Source organism: Narcine bancroftii, chromosome 3 (assembly GCF_036971445.1).
Source record: "Narcine bancroftii isolate sNarBan1 chromosome 3, sNarBan1.hap1, whole genome shotgun sequence".
NCBI lineage: Eukaryota > Metazoa > Chordata > Chondrichthyes > Torpediniformes > Narcinidae > Narcine > Narcine bancroftii.
This window is the reverse complement of record NC_091471.1, coordinates 221,239,693-221,261,448: the sequence shown is the minus strand read 5'-3', so window position 1 is coordinate 221,261,448 and position 21,756 is coordinate 221,239,693. Positions and strand designations below refer to the sequence as shown.

Below are 21,756 nucleotides of genomic sequence, written 5' to 3'. Positions count from 1 at the left end.
TGTCTTGGTGAATTTCTATTGTTGCTGGGTTTTGGGGTCCTCTGGGTTCATAACATCCCTAATGCAGCTGAAACCACTCTGGCACTGGCAGAGCGGTTTCAGGTATATAAAGGATTATAGGTATCTTAGATGGCCTCTGCTCTTGCTAGCCACTGCGGCGAGTGTGCACCGGGCTCGGCAGCACTGCACCCTGCTGCTGCATCGGGAGTTAGATGGGGGGAGGGATGGGCATGGATGGATGACAGAGGGTGGTGGCAACAGATATCGGGGACTAGGTGCAAGGCAGTCTGGTGTTTTCTTTACCGGGGGAAAAAATAGTGGAGGTTGCCAGTGTTCGGAATCTTGGATAAAAGGTTAAGCACTTGTACCACTCATTGGGAGTGCAAAAAATAAGCTATACACAGCGTAAACATGTAAACAAATTCTTTTTCTTTGGCTTGGCTTCGCGGACGAAGATTTATGGAGGGGGTAAACAAATAAAAGGACTTTAAACAGATAATGAATGTAAACAAACTGTCTGTGCAATACAGAGAGATCAAAAGAAAATTAATAATGTGCACAAATAAGAGTCCTTAAATGAGTCCCTGATTGAGATTGTTGTTGAGTCTGATGGTGGAGGGGTAGCAGCTGTTCCTGAACCTGGTGGTGTGAGTCTTGTGGCGCCTGTACTCTATGCTGATGGTAGCAGTGAGAAACGAGAGTGTGCTGGGTGGTGTGGGCTTTTGATGATTGCTGATGCCCTCTGATAGTAGCATTCCCTGTAGATGCACTTGATAGTAGGGAAGGTTTTGCCTGCGATGTCTTAGGCTGTGTCCACTACCTTTTGGAGGGCTTTGCACTCAGGGTATTAGTGTTTCCATACCAGACCATGAGGCAGCTGGTCAGTGCACTTTCCACCACACCTCTGTAGAAATTTGCCAGGGCTTTTGGTGTCATACCAAACCTCCACAAACCTCTCTAGGAGTTCTTCAATGTCCTCATCATCTGTGTCTTGGTTCAGGTTGTTGTTTACAGTGTCAACAACAGCTCTATTAATTCTTGCAATCTCATTATGTTTTTCATATCCCTTAAAATCATGCACATACCATCTCGGGATTTTTTTCCATATGAAATTCATGCAATCTTTGGTCCGAAGCAAGGTTCTTTATGCACTGGAAAATGTACTCCTTCCAGAACTGCGTCAGTATCTTGACATTGTCATCAGTTGAAGCAACAACCTGAGCAAAGGTCCTCCTCAGGTAGTAAGCCTTGAATGCTTGGTCTATTTGCTGGATTAAAGATGTGGTGATTGGTGGGTGGAACACCACTTTAATGTTGGGATGGAGGTCACCAATGAAAGTGAGATGTCCTGGAGCATTGTGTACAGTCAGCAAAATCTTGAAAGGTATGCCTTCTTCCAAGCAGAACTTCTCCATTTCACTGGCATAACATTCGAGAATGCCATCGTGAAATAGCATTTGTGTCATCCAGGACTTTTTATTGTTCCTGTAATAAACCAGTAAGGTGTGTTTGTTGATGTTCCCAAAAACTCTGGGGTTTTCACTATTGCCAAATCAGAAAAGGGTTCAACTTGTAGCCAGCAACATTGCCTCCTAACAACACTGTCACTCAGTCTTTAAAAGCCTTAAACTTGGCCTTCTTATGAATGAAGGTCATTTCAGGCATTTTCTTCCAGAATAAGGAGGTTTCGTCCATATTTAAAAATTTGCAGGGGCAAATAACTTTCCTCTACAATCCATTTATCTAAGTTGTCAACAAATTCTTCTGCTGCCTTCACATTAGCACTGGCAGACTCACTGCTCACTTTCACACTTTGCAGCAAAAAACGTTGTTTGAAGTGCTTGAACCATCCAGAGTGAGCACTAAACCTTATCATAGCCTGGTCCTGCTCTTTCTTTAAGCATCTGGAACAAGCTTCATGCCTTAGCTATGACCGTCAACATGCTGAGAGGGACTAGCTTTTGTGTTTGGTCCTCAATCCATCTTATGAGCAATTTTTCCATATCTATTATACATCCCTCTTGCATCTTTGTTAGCCTCGTAGCTTTTAGTGGAGCAGATCCTTTAACAGCTTGGAGAATTTTCTCTTTGTTTTTGAGGATTGTCGTGATTGTTGAATGCGACATGCCTAAATTGCGAGAAATAGCATTCATTATTTTTCCACCTTTGTGTTTATAACCTTTTGTTTTACTTCCAAATCAATCTTTCTTTGTCTCTTGCTGCTGCTATCACTAGCACTGGTTTTGCTGCATTTGGGAGCCATGATTCATAGAAAGTACAGTTATCAGTGCAGTACAGTATATCGTACACCGTGAGCAGGAAAGGGCTTTGGCAAATACTAGAGCGCATCGGATGTCCCCCAAAGTTCCTCAACATGATTATCCAACTGCACGAAAACCAACAAGGTCAGGTCAGATACAGCAATGAGCTCTCTGAACCCTTCTCCATTAACAATGGCGTGAAGCAAGGCTGTGTTCTCGCACCAACCCTCTTTTCAATCTTCTTCAGCATGATGCTGAACCAAGCCATGAAAGACCCCAACAATGAAGACGCTGTTTACATCCGGTACCGCACGGATGGCAGTCTCTTCAATCTGAGGCGCCTGCAAGCTCACACCAAGACACAAGAGAAACTTGTCCGTGAACTACTCTTTGCAGATGATGCCGCTTTAGTTGCCCATTCAGAGCCAGCTCTTCAGCGCTTGACGTCCTGCTTTGCGGAAACTGCCAAAATGTTTGGCCTGGAAGTCAGCCTGAAGAAAACTGAGGTCCTCCATCAGCCAGCTCCCCACCATGACTACCAGCCCCCCCACATCTCCATCGGGCACACAAAACTCAAAACGGTCAACCAGTTTACCTATCTCGGCTGCACCATTTCATCAGATGCAAGGATCGACAATGAGATAGACAACAGACTCGCCAAGGCAAATAGCGCCTTTGGAAGACTACACAAAAGAGTCTGGAAAAACAACCAACTGAAAAACCTCACAAAGATAAGCGTATACAGAGCCGTTGTCATACCCACACTCCTGTTCGGCTCCGAATCATGGGACCTCTACCGGCACCACCTACGGCTCCTAGAACGCTTCCACCAGCGTTGTCTCCGCTCCATCCTCAACATCCATTGGAGCGCTCACACCCCTAACGTCGAGGTACTCGAGATGGCAGAGGTCAACAGCATCGAGTCCACGCTGCTGAAGATCCAGCTGCGCTGGATGGGTCACGTCTCCAGAATGGAGGACCATCGCCTTCCCAAGATCGTATTATATGGCGAGCTCTCCACTGGCCACCGTGACAGAGGTGCACCAAAGAAAAGGTACAAGGACTGCCTAAAGAAATCTCTTGGTGCCTGCCACATTGACCACCGCCAGTGGGCTGATAACGCCTCAAACCGTGCATCTTGGCGCCTCACAGTTTGGCGGGCAGCAGCCTCCTTTGAAGAAGACCGCAGAGCCCACCTCACTGACAAAAGGCAAAGGAGGAAAAACCCAACACCCAACCCCAACCAACCAATTTTCCCTTGCAACCGCTGCAATCGTGTCTGCCTGTCCCGCATCGGACTGGTCAGCCACAAACGAGCCTGCAGCTGACGTGGACTTTTTACCCCCTCCATAAATCTTCGTCCGCGAAGCCAAGCCAAAGACAGTATATCTACATAGGCCTTTGCTATACGTGTTACATGCGGGAAGTTGTTGTGTACGACTGGCTATATCCACAATGTCCTGTTCTCAGGTTCTCCAATTGGGATTTCTGTCTGAGCTCCATTATAACTCTATCGGACCATGGACATATATGCAGTTGAACGTTACCCAATCGGACGTTAAGCAGTGCACATTGAGGGGAATGGCCAGAGGGGTGCTTTGCACTGCCTGCCTGTTCCCTTTCCCTCTCTTGACTCACCTAGCTACCTTCCTCCTGCCTCCTAGATGTGATAGTCCCTGTAACTCTTGTCTATCATCCTCTCAGCCCCCCGAATGATGTGGAGCTCATCCAACTCCAGCGCTAATTCACTAACTTGGTTTGTGAAGAGCTGTAGTTGGATGCACATCTTGCAGATGTAATCAGGGATACTATTAGCTTCCCTGACTACACACATTCTGCATGTCCCTGCCCTGGCTGTCATTCCCACAATCTAAGAAATAGGAAAAAAAAGTTAGAAAAACTCATCTTTACCTCGCCTCAATTTCTGTATCTACTTCTCAGCCTCTGTTCACTGGAGTCTCATGAACTAAAGCCTCAGATTCTCACTCCTACACTGAGCCACTCACACAATGGTCACTCTGGTCTGTCCCTGCTTTCTCCTGTCTGTCCTGATTGGTCCACTGCTGATGTTGGATGTGGTGGGATATTTTGTGTTTATTGGGGTGGTAATTAATTATTTATTTAAGATATTATTGAAGCAGCATTATTTTTAAGGGTTTTTGGCCTTTGAAAGGCACTGGCAGCCACAAATATGATAAGGAGGGATATGGATAAATGTGAATTCAGAGTTGTAGTTCCAATTGAATTGTACCTTGTCAAGTTCGTATCTGTTTGTATTTCCATGAACTAAGTACCCAGATCCAATAGATTTTGCATTGTTTAATTTTAACCATAATGAGTCCATTATGATGCAAACCCCTAAAGGTTGATTTGAAATGGAAAGAAAAATCAGATGTGTATGGTCTAGTGATCATTAGGGGAAATCAGGGGTGGAGAGAGGGAGCAAATTTAAATTCCTGGGTGTCACTATCTTGGAGGATCTTTCCTAAACCCATTATACTAATGCCATCATGAAGAAAGCATGTCAGTGCCTCAACTTCCTCAGAAGTTTGCAGAGGTTCAGTATGTCATTAGAAACCATGGGAAACTTCTTCAGATGTGTATTCAAAAGTGTTCTGATCAACTGCATCTCGGCCTGGTATGGAGATGCCAATATCTCTGAGCGGAAAGTCCTACAAAAGGTAGTGGATGCTGCCCAGCACTTCAGAGGCAAAACTCCATTTAGAAGATTTGCATGGAATGCTGATGTCAGAGAGTAGTTGCAAATATCAAGGATGCACACCTCCCAGGACAAGTTCTGTCCTCACTGCTGCCATCAGGAAAGAGGTATAGGTGCCACAAGACTCACACCATCAGGTTCTGGATTAAATGCTACCCTCAACCATCATATTCTTGAACAACAGATTCATTTAGAGACTCATTTCAGGAATCTTACTTTGCTCATTATTTATTATTGAATATTTATTTTCTGCATTTGCAGTTTGATCACCTTGCTGAATTGAGTACAGTTTACAGTTACTAACGCGCTGAGCTGGGTTCGTTTGGCGAGGCTAGTCCACCACTCATTTTGGATCTCCGGGAGTTTGCGCTGAAGATGGCTGCATGCGCGACGGAAGGCTTGTTTCTTCTCTGGACAGGACGGCTTTGTAAGGTGAGCCTGGTGGGCAGCTCGCTTCTTTGCCAGCAGCTCCTGGATTTCCTGGCTGTTTTCGTCAAACCAGCGTGGAGCAAGGCTGTGTTCTCGCACCAACCCTCTTTTCAATCTTCTTCAGCATGATGCTGAACCAAGCCATGAAAGACCCCAACAATGAAGACGCTGTTTACATCCGGTACTGCACGGATGGCAGTCTCTTCAATCTGAGGCGCCTGCAAGCTCACACCAAGACACAAGAGAAACTTGTCCGTGAACTACTCTTTGCAGATGATGCCGCTTTAGTTGCCCATTCAGAGCCAGCTCTTCAGCGCTTGACGTCCTGCTTTGCGGAAACTGCCAAAATGTTTGGCCTGGAAGTCAGCCTGAAGAAAACTGAGGTCCTCCATCAGCCAGCTCCCCACCATGACTACCAGCCCCCCCACATCTCCATCGGGCACACAAAACTCAAAACGGTCAACCAGTTTACCTATCTCGGCTGCACCATTTCATCAGATGCAAGGATCGACAATGAGATAGACAACAGACTCGCCAAGGCAAATAGCGCCTTTGGAAGACTACACAAAAGAGTCTGGAAAAACAACCAACTGAAAAACCTCACAAAGATAAGCGTATACAGAGCCGTTGTCATACCCACACTCCTGTTCGGCTCCGAATCATGGGTCCTCTACCGGCACCACCTACGGCTCCTAGAACGCTTCCACCAGCGTTGTCTCCGCTCCATCCTCAACATCCATTGGAGCGCTTACACCCCTAACGTCGAAGTACTCGAGATGGCAAAGGTCGACAGCATCGAGTCCACGCTGCTGAAGATCCAGCTGCGCTGGATGGGTCACGTCTCCAGAATGGAGGACCATCGCCTTCCCAAGATCGTGTTATATGGCGAGCTCTCCACTGGCCACCGTGACAGAGGTGCACCAAAGAAAAGGTACAAGGACTGCCTAAAGAAATCTCTTGGTGCCTGCCACATTGACCACCGCCAGTGGGCTGATAACGCCTCAAACCGTGTATCTTGGCACCTCACAGTTTGGCGGGCAGCAACCTCCTTTGAAGAAGACCGCAGAGCCCACCTCACTGACAAAAGGCAAAGGAGGAAAAACCCAACACCCAACCCCAACCAACCAATTTTCCCCTGCAACCGCTGCAATCGTGTCTGCCTGTCCCGCATCGGACTTGTCAGCCACAAACGAGCCTGCAGCTGACGTGGACTTTTTACCCCCTCCATAAATCTTCGTCCGCGAAGCCAAGCCAAAGAAGACAGTTACTAATAATTATAAATTCTGCCTGACCTACAGGAAAGAATCTCAGGGTTGTGTGTAATGTCATGTATGTACTCAAACAATAACATTGAACTTCATGGAATTGTTGAATCTATTGTCCAGAGAGGTGTCATGTGTTAATTGGGAAGTTTCTCTTCCTGGAAGTGAGTTTCATTGGATTATTGTCAGATAGCACAGAAAAACAGGCCTTTTGGCTATCAAATGTGTCTGGTGTCAAGGCCTCACGTATTAATCCTTGTACAATTTTCTTCTATTTGCATCAGCACTTCCCAGGTTCTAATGCTTGTCTACTTTCCAAGGACAACTTACATTGGCCAATTAACCTACAATCCTTTGGGATGTTGGAGAACACCAGACCACCTTGAGAAAATTCAAGAAGAATATGTAAACTCCTCTGCTGATCAGGATTGATCACTGGAGCTGAGACTGTAAGAATGGGGGAAAAAAAAGAGATGGCAAATTTAAGATGAGATGCATCTGGAAACTCCAGGGCATCCTTGCAAATTTAGCGAAAGAGATTTGCAAACCTATCTCCTTAAAAACAAAAGTAGATGCTGGAAATCTGAAATGAATACACAAAATGCTAGAAATATTCATCAGTTAATCAGTACAGTACAACTGAGATTATCTGAAATCGGATTATCCAAAAGCCTCATTTATCCAAATGTTTTAAATATTTCAGATAAATTAGGATATCCAAAACAAATCAGAAATCCTCATTTACTAATTTTTTTTGGAGATGAGCTGACCTCACAGGTTGGGAAAAAAAATTCACTTGACTGAAATTAGAAGGATGATTGTTCTAATTTCAGGTAACTCCCTCCCTGCACTCTTTCTATTTTTTCTTTACCTTCCCCTTTCTTCTTTATCTTCTCTTCAACTCTCCCCCTCAAACTGAAAGCTGTTGTCTCCCAGCCGCACAGACAGTGTTTCATCTTGTATTTGTATGTGTGAGTTCTGAGACAACACATGGATGAAGGAAAAGTTCCTTTACTTTAAAATTGTTGTAAACAGCACCATGAGCATGTCATGAAGTTGCAAGCCTCCATAACAGACCTCACATACTGTCGCTTGCTGTGTGTCAGCCCCTGGTTGCAGACAATAATCAAACAGGAACTATAATCAAGACCTTGCTGGTGGCCATGCAAACATGATCACTATCATTACAGTCAGAAGAATCTCTTGTCCCAGTGTCATCAAGGCCACCTGGGCAGGAGTTAGATCTCATGCTCAGTGGAGTCCCCTCCACTTTCCTCCCTCCCTCCCTCTCGGCACACCGGATGCCTACTCTGAACCCTCCCCTTGTCCTACCACCGCACACGCACGTTCCCCGGTGTGTGATGGTAGGCCTAGGGGAGGATTCAGAGTCGGGACTCCAGTGTCGGGAGCTTCAGTAGCCGTGAAGACGGGCCTGCCGACTCGTAAGCAAATGTTCCACTGGCCTGGGAAACCTCTCTGGGGATCAGGGGCTGCATGTTGGGGGATTGGCAATGGCATTGCAGCCAGCATTTTTTTTTGGTAAGAATTAACATCATTTTAAGGCTTAAAAAGCCTTCCCTTGTTGTTTGTTAAATATTGATACAAATGATTTGCTGTTGCTACTGGGCAACATTTTAAAAAAAAGACCAGTTATCCGGAAAAAAATGTGTATCCGACATAGGCCCCATCCCGACCATTTCGGATAATCAGAGTTGTACTGTACTTATAGAAATGAGTGACTAATCTTTTGTCAGATCTCTATTAACTGAACACTTAGAGAGTAAATGAAAACATAATGCACAAACTTGGAAAAGGTCCAAGAGAATTGCTGATTCACGTGGAAGGAGTGCTTGGGCCACTCACTTGTGGAAAAGAAAGAGTTAAGAGGACAGGTGTTGCATGTCTGGTTGACTAGAAAATTGCATGGGAAGGATATGGTGTGGAAATGCAAGTGTTAAAGCGTGAAGGAAGCTGTTGAATGGTGAATGGAGAAGATGTCTGCTGGCCATTAACATGTGGGCATTGATTTCATTTAATTGGTGAAAGAGGCAGAGCAGAATGGAAGACAAAAACATCAGATTCTTTAATTCCACAGCCTTGTTATTGTTCCATGCAATTTCTCTGGCATTAAAATAGCTTTGCAATACGATTGAAGTTGGCTAAAACGCAAGCTGTTTAATTGTATGGCTCACAAAACAAAGATGCCCTTGTGTAAAACCGCACTGAATCTGACTTTCATTTTCAGCATATCATTCCCAGTTAATGAGTTGTACATTCTCATTCTCATTAGTTTGTAAGCTCAATAGTTACCAGATAAAACAAAACTTGCTAAACATTACATTTTCTAATGAGTGCCAAGACTCTCTGTGATGGGTCCAATTCTAGTCTAAATTCTTCAAATTTAAAGAACCACTTTCTTTTGGAGTTGTGTAAACTTGTCAGCCAGAATATTTTAAAATGAGAAATGGTGTGAACAAACTAGAAATCAAAGAGTGAAATTCAAAATTTTATTTCCAAGGTGCTTGGAACAATTTGTGCTTAAATGTACTTGTTCAAATGTGTATGGATCTAAATTTTGCGTTTTTTTTTTCCTCAGTAACTTGTATGTTGTCTAATAATCTGTTGCGGGTGTTCTTTGTGGAGAGAAGCAGTGGCAGCAAGTTTCTCAGTACAAAGACTGGCTTGAATGCGCAGCAAGGGTGGGTGGAGCAGAGGAAAGCTGGAGTGACAGAATATACAATGGCCACAAATGAGATTCTACTATGGGCACATTTCTTCTGGGTTGAAGGATGTCACATGGCATTTGCAGAACTTTCTCAGGGCGGGGGAAGGTAAAGCAGCCAGAAGTCATTGTACATGTCATTACCAACAACATGGGTAGAAAAAGGAATTAGGTTTTGCAGTATGAATGTTGGGAGGGGGCTAAAGATTAAAAAGCAAAACATCAAGCACTCTAATCTCTGGATTATTTCTGGTTCCATGTGCTGGAGAGGAGAGGAAAGAAGATTAGGACAGATGAACATGCGGCTTTGATCTGGTGTCAGATGTAGAAATTTGGGTTCTCGGATCATTCGTATCTCCTGCAGCAGAGAAATAACTTCAACAGCATAACTGATGTGTGCAAACCATTCTACAACCATCTAATTATTCCCTACCTCTGTCATAACTCTCTTTCTTGCATCTATGTTCCTATCTGAGTTGTTTGCATTTCCTTATTATACTAGCGTTCAACACCAGCCCCCGGCAATGGATTCTAGAAACCCCCAATCTGTTCTTTTTTAAAAAAAAACACTTTGACAAATCCCCCAAACTTTGCTATTGATATTGTTGCCCCAGGAAAAAGGTGCTGGGTGTCCGTCCCATCCAAGACCCTCATAATCATATATCTCTAAGTCACCTCTCATCCTTCGTCACTCCAAAGAGAAAATCCGTAATTCAGTCAACCATATGACATGTTCTCCAATCTACACAACATCCTGCTAAATCCCCTCTGCACCCTCTCCAAAGCATGTACATCCTTCCTGTAGTGAGATGACCAGCATTACCTCACACCTCTTGAACGCAATCCTTGACTAATGAAGGCCAACACATCATATTGCCTTTTTAACCACCTTATCAACCTGTGCAAGAACCTTGAGGGATTGATTAAGCTAGACCCTAAGATCTCACTGTTCCTCACACTGTTAAGAATCCTATAGGAAATGTTGCACCTGAACTGTGGTGGTGTGGGTGGGGGTTGAGGAGAGGAAACCAATATTCCAGCAGGGAGATTTGCCAGAGCTACTGAAAGTGAGGAATTACACTACTTTTGCAGGGCTTGGGAGCCAAAGTAGATGTGTGGCCAGTGAGAAAGTTGAGGCAAATAGAGGTTGAAGCAAGTTCAATAGGCAAATTTGGCAAGAGCAGGGCTACAAGGGAGGATGGTCTGAAAAATGATAAGCTAAATGGCATTTAATTTAATGCAAGAAGCCAGATCTACGAGGGAGATCAGTTTGGGGCATGGAATGGGACATAGTTGTTACAGAATCATGGTTGAGAGATAAATAAGACTGGAAAAGCTTTAGGAGTACAGATAATACAGGTGTGATAGAACATAAAAATATACAGCATGGTACAACCCCTTCAGCCTACAGTGATGTGCTGACCTAATAATCTACTCTACCAGGACCTAGAATTTCCCTATTACATAACCTATTTTTCTCAGCTCCCTGTTCCTATCCAATGGTCTCTTATAAAATCTTATTGCACCTGCCTCCACCACAGTTGATGGCAGGACATTCTATTCACCCACCATGAGGTGGAAATGCTTACCACTTGCATCTCCCCTGTACTTGCTCACAATCACCTTAAAACTGTACCCCCTCATGTTAGCCATTTCAGCTCTGGGTGAAAAGAGGCCGCTAGCCATCCATACAATCAATGCCTCTCATCTTGTACACCTCTCTCAGGTTGACCCCTTATCCTCTGTTTTTCCAAGGAGAAAAGACCATGCTCATACAACTTATCTTCCTAAGGCATGCTCTCCAATCCAGGCAAAATCCTTGTAAATTTCCTCTGTAGCCTTTCTATAACATCCACATCCTTCAGGTAGTGAAGTGATCAGAACTGAAGACAATATTCCAGTTGGTCCAACTAAGATCTTGTTAGCCCAAAAAAAGTGGCAGTGATCTTGGAGCTGCTGTAATGACAGTGTTGCCACTAGTTCAGACCTGTTGGAAGTGGAGACACAGCGCTCCCGGTCGGGTCAAACTGCCCAGTCCAACTGCCATCTGCTCTGTACAGGATTTAAATCACCTGTTAAAGGAGCCGGCGGTGGTTTATTTTAAAATCCTGTGACTGCGTGGACTGGGCCTAAGATGGTGGCACCCATGACCAGCAGCAACCACAAGGGAAGCAGAAGACTGGCGCAGGGCACCAGAACATGGGAAGACCAATCCCTGTTTGAGAAGGGGTAGTAAAGGAGACGACCCTACAGGATGCTGGACCCGTGAGGGGCTTTGCAGCTGAAGAACGTACAGACGGTGGGTGGGCTGTTGGTCACTCAAGATGAGGAACCCACGCAGTCTGCGGGCTGCTGGCGACTGGCTTGAGACTGTCTGAAGGGGGTACCAGGTATTAAAACTGTGATGAGAGAGAGAGAGAACTGAAGGCTTCCTGATCATGTCAGAAGTTTGGATCTGGAGCTTGGGTTGCTGACAGTTTGGACTGAAGATTGGGTGGCTGCCTAGGCTGTAGGAGTGCTGGAGGTGAATCCATACACACTTGATGACTGTAGGGGGGCACTTTTGCTTCTCTTTCTCTGTTTGTAAGGGGTGCCAGGCAATTTGTGCTGATAGTAAATCTTTGTCTACAGAAGACTAAAGGAAATTTTGTGTAATATCACATTTTCTGTTTTATTACATGACAATAAAAAAAAGTGCTGGCAGCTCTTGAATTTTTCTCCAGAGCACTTGTGCATTGCATTGGACCCTAGCACCTGCAGGTTTTCTTGTTTAAGTCCTTTAATCAGTTTTTGTATAGCTGCAACTTGAAGTCCTACTTTTCTATACTCAGTGCCCTAATTAATGAAGGCAAGCATACCATGGCTTTCTATATCATCATGCATGTACCATTTTTAGCATGTGAAGCCTTGTGAAAGTTCGTGTGGACACATTCAATACCCTGCTCTTGAGAACCACCTTGAATAAAACTATCCATGTCTATTCAAATTCTTGTCGATATTGTTCTTCAGAATCTCCTGCAATAGTTTCCCTACCATAGATATCAGACTCCTTGATTTTGGAGCCCATCTTGCATAAGAGTAAAACCTTAGTCACTCTTCTGATGTCTCAGCTGTGGTTAATGATGATCCAAGTGCCTCTGCCAGGGCCACAGCAAATTTTCCCAAGCTTCCATAACATCTGATGGTGCATCTGGTCAGACCCTGAGGATTTGTCCACCTCAAGATACTGTAAGACTACTAGCACCTCTTCTTTGTAATTTGGATATGGTCCATTTCACTACCCATTTACCACAATTCTATAGCTTTCATGACCATTTCCACAGTATATACATATGAGGTATTCATTTGAGACCTCTCGCATCTATGGTCATATATGTGACCCCGCACATATATGACCATATCGATCCTTCAGGGGATCTGTTCCCTTCTTAGTCTCTCTTTTGCTTCAACAAGATCTGACAAGTCTCTCAATTGTCCTTTATCTTGTCATCTGGAACTAGCATGTGTATTTTTTTGTGGCCTACTGAAGTGTACATTTCTTGTGTTTTTCTTGAGATTTACTTGATCCCAACTACCTATACCTAACAGGTGTCTCCTTTTTAAACTCACCCAGGGGTATTGAAGCCCTCTTGCTGGATCCCTTGTCATCTCGAGATGAGAATGCAGGGGGCACGATGAGTAAGTTTATGGATAATCCCCAAGCCACTGGTAAAGTGTGACAGTGAAGACAGTTGTCTAAAGTTACAACGGGATCTTCATCAACTGGGACAGTGGCAAAGGAATGGCAGGTTAAATTTAATTTGGACATGTGTTGATGTATTTTGGATGATTTAAAACAAAATACTTGGATAGATAATGTTGGAGAACAGAGGGAGACTAAGGCAAATGGTTGCCTGAAAGTGGTGAGACAGGTAGCCAGGCAGTGGTGAAGGTGAATGTATGTTTGACTTTATTGGATGGGACATTAAGTGCCAGAGTTTGGACATCATTACAGCAGGATTGTCCACTGCTGACAATTTCAACAATTGATATGCTATAGGGAGGAAGTAATTAGGCTAGAGATGGTGTAGAAAAGATTCGTATGCTGCTGAGACTGGAGGGCTTGAGTTGTGAGGAGAGACTGGATAGGGACTCTTCCCTGGTATGGGAGGCTGAATGGTAACCTTGTGGAGATGAACAAGATCATAGGGGCATAGATGGTGTGACTGGTCAATTTTTCTCCCAGACTGGGAGCCATAAACTTGAGGGCTCAGATTTAAAATGAGGTGTGGGGGAGGGGGCAAGATATAAAGGGACCCAGAAGGGCAGATTTCTTTCAGTAGGTGGTAAGTATGTGGAACAAGCTGCCAGAGGAAGTGTTGGAGAGGAGAATGTAATTGCAATATTTGGATGACCTGTTCATAGAAAGGAAATTTTTGAGGGATATGTAGCAACTCAGAAGGTCAGCATGGACAAGTTGGGCTGAAGGGCCCTTTTCCATGGAATGCAACACTGACTCTGACCTACTTTGTCTATACAATTAGAATGCTCCTCTGCTTTTTATAAGATTAATTTGGCATTTTAAGGGCTTCATGGTAATGAAGACATTAAAGTTCAAAATAGATCATTGCAATACATTATTCATTAAAAGCTGTACTTTGACCTCCTTTCTGGAGAATTTTGTGCATTTGTGTTGGAAAGAAATTTTTAAAAAGTACATCTCCAATGTTTTGAGTTCATTTCTCATGTGAATTATTTATGGAGATCTTCATTAAGAGCTCCTGTGGTAGATTTGACATGTAATGGCTAAAGGAACCACTCATTTATACTTGGTGATTAAATTCAGCTATTAGGTGGGTCTTTAAGGTCTCTAGTTTGATTGACAGTAGACCAGCAAATCTCTTTGCAGCTGACTGCTGCATCCCTTTCCCAATATCCTTTGCATGATTTGCTGCAGTCTGCTAGCACTGCAAGAAAGATGTACTAAGTAAAATATTTTGTTTCTCTACTTTTGGGTATTTGAGGCTTTGAATCGTTACTTATTACTGCTTTACAGAAGTTATTACTGTGCCAAATAAGTCACCACTTTTCTGTTTTCATTCTTTTTCTTTGTTCTCTGTGTTCATGGACCATCACTGTGAAGAAAGACATGCTCTTGCTCTAACAATGGCTGTATGATTTGCATGTCATTGACCGAAGCAGAATTCAACACAGTAGCTAGAAACCAGATCTTCTGACTATCTAAGAGTACAGCTGTAAGTCTTCTTGGATTGTTTAATGAATGTAGTGCGTTGGACTCTTCTGTGATGGATGTACGTTTCTGTGAGAATATGGGTAGGTCTGAGGATTTATTCGTAAATAATAAATTATTGATTTCTGCATGATTTTTACATGGGATAGGAGCTCGGGCAGATGAAATTGGAATGTTTTGCCTCTTCCATTTGGACATTTTATTTTTAATTTTGCTATCTATTTTTTTTTGCAGTTGTCATTTAATTTCAGTGTTATGATGGCAATCCTTCTGCATGATCTCAGTTATAACCACCTTTGTTTATTTTGTTAGCAAAGGGCATCTTTGGCAGACTGGAATTAAATTAAAAATTAATGTAAGCATGAACCAAATGTGGATGCTTAATTCCTTATTGTTTCTCGCTATTTGCCAATTTCAAGATGTCCATAGTGAAGGATAACAGGAGACAGTCACAATGAAAAGTAGAAAAGCACGAGATGTCGATGTGCTTAATTTTTAAAGGTGTAAAACTCCATTAATTCAGCATGCTTGGGACTTCAAAATCTGTGGCAATGTTTTATTCTCGCATAATTTGATTTGTGCTTTTTTTAAAGCACAATAAATTATGCAGGGCTCTGTGGTATTTCAAGTGGGTGTGGAGAGCAGGCCCTGTTAACCAAGGCTGGACAATTGGGATGATCAAATCACTGGATAGTGAATGTTACATAAGAATAAAATGGTTTTTGGCCAATTCCAAAAAGATGGCAGTTATTTTCCTTTTACATTCAGCAATTTGAAGAAAAAGCAGGCATTTTGATCTCATCTAAAAGATGCATGTAGGATGATGAAGTCTGGTTAATCTGTAAAGATGTGAAATATTCTGGTTCATTGACTAATTGTGAATAAGTAGTGACGGACAGAGAGGATTTCAATGCTCAGAACAGCCAAAGTGGAAATTGAGAAGTTCCACTGATATAGAGCTCATTAAAAGTGAGACATAAAAAGTGCTACAGAGTCAAAGGTTTTGTAATGCATCCTGACCTGTGTGCAGCAAGGTCCAAGATGGTAATAGGATAAATGGAAAATGTGTAGTTTTAAGGCATTGGGAGAATTCATTTTATTAACATTTCAGGATTTGAATGCTTGCTCTTTTTGAATTGCTGCATTTTTTCATTCTGAGAAGGTATTCTCGACATGTGTGGTCAGATGTTAGACTTGGAGTTGGACCCTCTGATGATGAAAGAATAATTTATTTCTCTGTTTGGATGATGTGTGACTTTCAGGAGAACATGCATCAATAAGTGGCAGATACTACAGCCACAGTGGACAGGTGGTGAAGGAATGAATGCTTGGGCCACTGGATTGAATGCCAATCAAGCATTTTGAAAACATTATGCATGATACCAAGCACCTTGTGCTGTTGGTACTGCATTTGTCTGGGTGAGTGGAGAATATACCATTCTGCTTTTGGCAAATGCTTTGGTTAGAAGGTGTGTTGATCACTGTAGGCAATCCAATTCAAATCTGCTTTTGTTGCTATATCTGTGGAGAGTTGAAATCCTAGAATGTTGCTGGTGCAAGATTTGACAAGGAATCAGCCTTTTAATATCAAGGTAGGTGTCCAGATATTCACTTGTTGGAAGGATTAAACATGGCTTGGACCCTGCTCGAGCAATGCCTGTCATGTGATTTTTGCTCTTTTAACATGTTGTTTCGTGATAATTTCACAATTCATCTGTTGAACCTTGCCACATTTTATTTGTTAATCCCTGCTGCATCACTGTGTTATCCAAGCTCCATGTTCAATAAGTGCAATTTGTGAATTTGACTTGAGTACACGGCAGGAAAATGCTTGTACCCAAAGTTCAGATTTGCTCATGCTCTTATCAAGACCTTTCTGGCAACTAGTAGCCATGAAGAAGAATGTTTTGGAGAAGGAGGTGAAAATCGTTACCACAAGGGAAATGTATTTGAGCAAACTATTGGATCTATGGACTATCTGTCTTTGTGGACCTTGTCCTGAGTCTTAAAAGGTGACCAGTGAGATAGTGGATTGTATAGTTATACAGCACAGAAAGGTTTCTTCGTTGGCCCAACTTGTCCATTGGCTAAGTTGCCTACTCAAATGAATCCCATATGTCTGCAATTGGCCCAAATTCCTCTAAACCTCCAGCTTTTTTAAGTAATCTCTATGCCATTGGTGCTCTGTGATTAGTAAGGGATTGCTTAAGGTGTTATGTGAGTGGGAAGGGAAGGTTGAGAACTACTGCTCCAGACCCAATTGTTACTGAAATATTTTGCTTGAGAAAAATTGTTATTGGCCCATTTCCTTTGGAGTTATGAAACCCTGCACAGAACGAGTCAATTGGGTACAATTGAAACAGTGGTTTTCAAACTTTTTCTTTCCACCCACCTACCACCTTAACAATCCCTTACTAATCACAGAGCATCAATGGCATAGGGATTACTTAAAGTGGTAGGTGAGTGGAAAGAAAAAGGTTGAGAACCATTGGTGTAAATATTTCCTATCCAAGTACCTGTTCAAATATCTTTTAAGCATAGAATTTGTACCTATCCCTACCACTTTGGCAGCTCATTCAGCACATCTACCAACCCTGTGCAGAAAACCTGACCCATGGGTCCCCTCGAAATCTTGTCTTTGCTTCCTTAAATCTATACCCTTAATTGTAAAATTTCCTACCTGGGGAAAAAAATGACAATCCATCTTTTCTATGTCTCTCACAAATATTGTAACCCTCTAAAAGATCACCTTGCTCAACCTTGTGCATTCCAGGGAAGAAACTATCCATCCTGTCCATTTTCTCCAATCTGAACCCTCTGGACCCAGTAACATGTTTTTGAATATATTTTGCACCCTTTCCCATTTAGAGGCCAGAATTAATTGCCTCAATGCTCCCAAGTGCGACCTCACCAATATCTTGTACTGTTGTAACATTACGTCTCAGTTCTTGTATTCAATGCCCTGTCTGATGAAGGTAAGGGGGCTGCTGCATAAGTCTCCCCTCTTCATTAGCCTCCACTTCATTGAGGACATCTACAAGATGAGGTGTCTTTTTAAAAAAAAGCAGGCTCTGTCCTCAAGGATCCCCACCATGCAGGCCATGCCCTCTTCACTCTGCTACCATTGGGGAGGAGGAACAGGTGTCTGAGCTGGAGGATGAGCACCCGTTTGCACAAGGATAGCTACTTCCCCTCTGTCATCACATTTCTGAATGGACAATGAACCACAGACACTACCTCACTTATGTTTGGACTAATGTATTTATTTTTAAGTATAATTTTATCACAACATTTGCACTGTGACGCTGCTGCAAAACACCTAATCTCGTGACGTGTTCATCGCAATAAATTCTGATTCTGATGTCCTGCTCTAATTTTCACTTGCCAAAATGCAGCACGTAACTCTTGACAAAATTAAATTCCATCAGCCATTTCTTGACCCACTTTCCAACAAATGAGATCACAGAACCGGTGCGGATGGAAACTAGAACAGACCAGCATAGGAACAGGCCTCTCTGCGCTGAACCTGATAGACAATATAAACTAAAACTTTTCTTCCACATGATGCTTATCAGTCTAATCCCTGCCTATTCATAATTCTATCGAGAAGCCTCTTAAATGATACTGTGCTATCTGCTTCCATGGGTGATCTATTCCAGGCATTTACAACACGAAAACACGGAGTGGTCAGTGCCTGGAACACTTGCAACAAAACAAAAAAAACTTGCCCTGCAATCTCCTCTTAACCCAAGGACATCTTAAGGTACAGTGTATGTCCCTGGGAAAAAGATTCTGAACATCTACCTTTTATTGATGCCTCTCGAAACATTATAAGCTTCTATTATGTCACGCCTTAGTCTCTGCACCAGAGAAAACACCCAAATTTGTCCATGATCTCACTGAAGCTCATACCCTCTAATGCAGGCAACATTTTGGTAAATCTTTTCTGTACTACTTTCATCCCACATCCTACAGACATGGATTGATGGGTTAATTAGCCACAACTTCCTGCTTGTATGTGGGTGAGCAATAGAATTAGGTAGAGTTTTGGGAGAATTTGGGGAAATGTGTTGGATGATTGGTATATGACAGGCCTAATCTGCACTATGTGCCTCTCTGTGATCTCTAATTTGCCAGAATTTTGTGAATTTGTTACATATGTGCTGGCTGAAGAAGACTCCATTTAGTTTTCCAGAAGGTATGAGAAATGCACAGGGTTTGAGACAATATTGGCATGGAAAGGGATTGGCTGGCTGACAGAAAACTGAGGGGAAAATGGGTCATCAGTGGATTGGCAATCATTAACTAGTGAGATGCCATAGAGATCATTGCAGATCACTGATCTCAATCTAAATTTAAATTGCTTCCTTAAGGAGTACACTGTAGACAAACTTGCTGATGATACACAAAAATTTGCCTTACCAGCTTGTATCCTTCTCCCCACCCTCATAACATGAGTACCATTTCCTTCTCCTCTTCCCCTTTGCGATAAGCACCAATAACCTCTAGTTAAGACTGAGAGTGGGGCCAGTTTTGGAATCAAGAAAGGGAAGTGAGTGCAGTTACTATTTTAAGGGAGATGATGCTCAGAAAGCTGAAAGGTCTAAGGGTCTCCTGGACTAGATGGATTGCATCCTAGGGTTCTGAAAGAAGTAATCATGGAGATTGTGGAGGCATTGGTAATGATCTTTCAGAAATCAATAGATTCTGGCATGGTCTGGGATGACTGGAAAATTGCAAATGTCATCCCACTATTCAATAAGGGGGCAAGGCAGCGGAAATGTAATTATGGACCTATTAGCCTGACATGGGTGGTTGGGAAGTTGTTGGAGTCGATTGTCGAAGATGTGCATGAAAACATAGGCCCAAGTCAGGATAGGAAAATCATGCCTGACAAACCAATTGTAATTTTTTGAAGAGATAGACCAGAAGATACAGTGGATGTTGAGTATTTGGACTTTCAAAAGACTTTTGACAAGGTGGTAAACAAGATGAGAGCCCATGGAATTACAGGAAGGGTACTAGCATGGGTTGAGCATTGGCTGGTTGGCAGGAAGCAGTAGAAATAAAGGGATCCTATTCTGTTTGGCTACCAGGTACCAATAGTGTTCTGGAGGGGCCGGTGTTAGGGCTGCTTCTTTTTATTAATGTTTTGGATTATGGAATAGATGGCTTTGTGTCTAAATTTGTAGATGATACCAAAATGGGTGATGGGGAAGTTGTGCAAAGAGACTTGGATGAGTTAGGAGAATGGGCAAAAAGGTGGTAAATGAAATGCAGTTTTGGAAAGTGCACAGTCATGCACTTTGGTAGAAGAAATACATTGGCAGACTATTATTTAGATGGGAGAAAATTGAAAATTCCGAGGTGCAAAGAGACTTGGGAGTTCTTGTGCAGGTGCCCTAAAGGTTGAGCTTCAGGTTGAGTCGGTGGTGAAGAAGGCAAATGCATTGTTGGCATTCATTTCAAGAGGGATAATAAACAAGAACAGGGATGTAATGTTGAGACTCTATAAAGCATTGGTGAGACCTCACTTGAAATACTGTGTACTGGTTTGGGCGCCATATTGGAGAAAAGATATTCTGGATTTGGAGAGGGTTCAGAGAAGATTTACCAGAATAATACAAGGAATGAAAAGGTTAGTATGTGAGTAATGACTGACAGCTCTTGCACTGTACTCAGAGTACAGAAGGATGAGGGGGAGCTCACTGAGGCATTTGGAATGCTGAAAGGCCTGGACAGGGCAGATGTGGCAAGGATGTTTCCCATGGTAGGGGAGTCTAGGATAAGAAAGCACAACTTCAGGATAAAAGGGTGTCAATTTAAAACAGAAATGTGGAAAAAATTCATTAGTCCGTGGCTCTTACGTCTGTGGAACTTGTTGCCACAGGCGGCTGTGGAAGTGAGGTTGTTGGGTGTATTTAAGGCAGAGATTGACAGGTATTTGATGAGTCAAGGCAACAAAGGTTACGGGGAAAAAGCCAGGGGGTGGAGCTGAGTGGGTGAATAGGTTAGCTCATGATTAGAATAGCAGAGCAGACTCGATGGGCCAATACGTCTACTTACTATATCTTGTGACGATAAGAGAAGTCATGAATTGAGTCAGAAAGGAAAAAAGGCCATGTGTAAGGTTTAGGAAGCTTTAAATTTCCCATGGGTTTTGAAGAGTATAAAGATTGCAGGAAACCTTAAACGGGGCCCTTGGAAGGATGGTTGGGGCCAGTGGGACATTCTCACTAATATTTGGTGAGAAAGATTAAAATGAATTCCCAAGTATTCCATACTTTTAAAAGCAAGAAGGTAACTTGAAAGATTAGGATGACTCTAAACAAATTTATGCTTGGAGTCAGAGGAAGTAGGTGGGGGCTCTATAAATACTTAGCATCGGTATTCTCCAAGGAGAAGGGCATGAAGGATAGTGATGGAAATCGTAACAAAAATAGTGCTAGTCTGCAAGGGCATCTTGAGAAACATCAAAATTGATGGGTTCTCTGCCGACTAGATATATCCTTGGCCTTTTGATCTTGAAAGAGCCAAGGGGTATGCTGCAACCTTGACAGAGATCATTATACCTTTACAAGTAGTGAGCAAAATCATGGAGGGGAGACAAAGGCATATCATTGTTCAGGATGGGGTGTAGGGATAATCCAGGATTATCATGGAATCCATGGTAAATTGTTAGTTTGAGCTCTTAATTGGCTAGCCTATAGAAGAGAAGGTCGTGGTGAAAGAGTGTTATTTGAGCTAGAGACCAGTGGTGTTCTACAGGAATTAGTGTTGGGATCTTGGTAATCAGTGACTTGGATGGAAAAGTGAGTGGGTAAATTTGCAGATGACTCTAAAATTGGTGGAGCAGTGCATTGTCCAAAGTCATCAAATATACAAGAGGATATGGATTAACTGCAGGTGTGGTCAAAGAAATGGAAGATGGAGTTTAAGACAGACCAATGTGAGGTGTTGCACTTTGGGAGGTCAAATGTAAGGGGAACAAATCCAGTTAAAGGCAGGTCTCTTTGAAAGCATTGATGTGGAGAGAGATATGGAGGTGCAGGTCCATTACTCCTTCTAAAGTGGCCATTTAAAAACATAGGGTGGTAATGAAGGCATATGGTATGTCTGCCTTAGTTGGGCAG

General features: G+C 42.9%; 1 protein-coding gene across 8 annotated transcripts in view; it reads left to right on the top strand.

Annotated features, from left to right (window-relative positions):
- Window positions 1–21,756, top strand: part of trim2a (tripartite motif containing 2a) — a 239,418-nt gene that overhangs the window by 69,947 nt on the left and 147,715 nt on the right. Inside the window, exons 1-2 of one of the 8 annotated variants that reach the window (XM_069926686.1) lie at window positions 14,576–14,706; window positions 15,886–16,042. The exons of the other annotated variants lie outside the window; for them this stretch is intronic. The gene's annotated coding sequence lies outside the window, so the exon portion shown is untranslated. Of the gene's footprint in view, window positions 1–14,575; window positions 14,707–15,885; window positions 16,043–21,756 lie in introns of those variants that run through there. 8 annotated transcript variants of the gene reach the window in all.